This window comes from Neomonachus schauinslandi, chromosome 4 (assembly GCF_002201575.2).
Source record: "Neomonachus schauinslandi chromosome 4, ASM220157v2, whole genome shotgun sequence".
Taxonomy (NCBI): Eukaryota; Metazoa; Chordata; class Mammalia; order Carnivora; family Phocidae; genus Neomonachus; species Neomonachus schauinslandi.
The window spans coordinates 134009186-134012455 of NC_058406.1; the positions used below are offsets into that span (position 1 = coordinate 134009186).

A 3270-nucleotide genomic window follows, 5' to 3' on the forward strand; every position below is an offset into this window, starting at 1 on the left:
AATATTTCAAAACTCTTCATTATTATTTGTTATGGTGGTCTGTGATCAGTGATCTTTGATGTTACTATTGTAATTGGTCTGGGGTACCACAGACCATACCCATATAAGCCGACGAATGTAACTGATAAATGTTGTGAGTGTTCTGACTGCTCCATTGACAGAACATTCCTCTGTCTCTCACTCTCCTTGGCCTCCTTATTTCATGAGATGCAACACTATTGAAATTAGGGTAATTAATAACCCCACAATAGCCTCTAAATGTCATGAAAGGAAGAATTGCATGTCTTTCATTTTAAATCAAAAGCTAGAAATGAATAATCCTAGTAAGAAAGGCATGTCAAAAGCCAAGATAGGCTAAAAGCTAGGCCTCTTGTGCCAAACAGTTAGCCAAGTTATGAATGCAAAGGGAAAGTTATTGAAGGAAATTAAAAGTGCTACTCCAGTGAACATTCGTGAATGATAAAAAGTAAAATAGCCTCATTGTTGATATGGAGAAAGTTTGACTGGTCTAGATAAAAGATTAAACCAGCCACAAACTCTCCCAAAACCCAAAGCCTAATCCAGAGCAAGGCCCTGACTCTTTTTCAATTCTATGAAGTCAGAAAAGTGAGGAAGCTGCAGAAGAAAAGTCTGAAGCTAGCAGAGGCTGGTTCATGAGGTTTAAGGAAAGAAATCATCTCTATAACATCAAAGTGCAAGATGAAGCAGCAAGTGCTGAACTGGAAGCTGCAGTTCTCCAGGAGATCCAGCTAAGGTAATGAATGAGGGTGGCTACACTAAACAACAGATTTTCAATGGAGATGAAGCAACCTTCTATTGGAAGAAGATGCCACCTAGGACTCTCATAGCTAGAAAGGAGAAGCCAGTGTTTAGCTTCAAAACTTCAAAGGACAGGCTGACTTTCTTGTTAGGGGTTAATGCAACTGATGACTGTAAGTCAAAGCCTCTGCTCTTTTACCGTTCTGAAAATCCTAGGACTCTGAAGAATTATGCTAGATCTACCCTGCCTGTGCTCTATAAATGGAACAAAAAAGCCTGCATGACAGTTTCTGTTTACTGCATATTTTAAGCCCACTGTTGAGACTACTGCTCAGGAAAAATATTCCTTTCAAAATATGACTGCTCATTGACAATGGACCTGGTCACTCAAGAGCTCTGATGGGGATGTACAATGAGATTAATGTTGTTTTCATGCCAGCTAACATAACATCTATTCTGCGGCCCATGGATCAAGGAGTAATTCCAACTTACAAATTTTATTATTTAATAAATACATTTTATAAGATATAACTGCCATATATAGTAATTCCTCTGATGGATCTAGGCAAAGTAAATTGAAAATTTTCTGGAAAGGATTCACCATTCTAGACGCCATTAAGAGTGCCTATGATTCATGGAAAGAGTCAACATATCAACATAAACAGGAGTGTGAAAGAAGTTGATCCCAACCGTCATGGATGACTTTGAGGGGTTCAAGACTTCAGTGGAGGAAGTCATAGCCAATGTGGACTTAGCAGGAAAACTAGAATTAGAAGTGGAGCCTGAAGATGTGACTGAATTGCTGCAATCTCATGATAAAACTTTAACAGATGAGGAGTTTTTCTTATGGATGAGCAAAGAAATTAGTTTCTTGAGATAGAAACTACTTCTTGGTGAAGATGCTATGACGATTGTTGAAATGACAATAAAGGATTTGCAATATTACGTAAATTTAGTTGATAAAGCAGTGGAAGGGAAGATTTAGTCCAAGTTTCAAAGACATTCTTCTATTAAAAAGCTATCACACAGCATCCCATGCAACAGAGAAATGGTTTGTGAAAGAAAGAGTCAATTGATGTAGCAAACTTCATTGTTGTCTTATTTTAAGAAATTGCCACAGATGCCCCAACCTTCAGCAACCCTGATCAGTCAGTGGCCATCAACATCCAGGCAAGACCTTCCATTAGCAAAAAGATTGTGACTCACTGAAAGCTTAGATTATGGATAGCATTTTTTTACCAATGAAGTATTTAGGTATGTACATTGTTTTTGCACACTTAATAGACTACAATGTAATCTAAACATAACTTTTATATGCACTAGAAAACAAAAAAAATCATTTGACTTGCTTCATTGCAATATTTGCTTTATTGCAGTGGTTTGGAGCTGAACCTGCAATATCTCTGAGGTGTGCTATATAGCTCTTTAACATCTTAGTTTAACATCTTTCAGCAGTTCAGAAAAACATCTCAGACATGGTAACTTCAAATGTTAATTTCCTGTGCTTTTCTCTCTCCTCCTTTTGCACTTCCAAGTGTATCTATGTCAAATCTTTTTATGTATTCCACCTCTCTTAAGCTCTTTTCTGTATTTTCCATCAGTTACTAATTCTCTTTATCTGTGCCTATCTCCTATTAAACTCATCCACTGAGTGGTTAATTTCAATTACTGGGTTTTCTTAATTCTAGAATTTCCATTTACTTGTTTTACTTATAGAATCTAATTCTTTGCCAAAATTCTCCATCTTGTCATTAATTCCTTAAATCATAGTTAAAAAAAAAAACTCTACATTAGAGTTTCTAATTGTATATTAGAATACTCCATTTACCATATATCCTGTCAGTTGCTCTTACTGTTTTGTACCTTATATTTTTGTCATGTTGAATCTTCTAATATTACTTTTTTAAAAAACTGAATCAAATATTGTATATTCAATTGGTGGTCCAGAGCTAGCTGAACACATACAAACATATATTTAAGAATATTTTACTTGAGGTATGCCATTACATTGAACTTCAATTTTAGAGGAAATCATGGACAGCCAAAAATATATATTATGTTCATTGTTAATAGGAATTATATAAATAAATATAAACTGTAAATTCACATATACCAGGTCATAACAATACTACGTTAGTGTTTACAAAAGAATTTTATATCTATGCTTTATTTAATCTTCAAATAATTTTTGTAAAACATAATTTACATTTTAAAAATGAGAAAGTGGAGTCCCAGAAAGATTAAACAAATCTTCCAATATCACACACCTACTTAATCGGGAGCATAACCAGTATTCTAATTAAGTTGTCTAGATCCAACTCCTGGGTTCTTTCTATTGTACCACATTTACCATTGCCTTCCTTATTTTAGAACAGATAAAATGAGGAAAAGTACCAAAGTTGTCTTCCTTCTTTGGTTTGTATTCTTTGGATTGCTTTTGGTTTGAAATTCTCCCTCAAGATCAAAAGCATGCAAATATCATACTGTCCCAATTGAATGAAGCAATAAGTT

The 3270-nt window shown here is 34.8% G+C and overlaps 1 pseudogene; it reads left to right on the forward strand.

Annotated features, from left to right (window-relative positions):
• Positions 1–202: 202 nt before the first annotated feature.
• On the forward strand, positions 203–1987 carry LOC110578838 (annotated as a pseudogene).
• The last annotated feature ends 1283 nt before the right edge of the window (positions 1988–3270 follow it).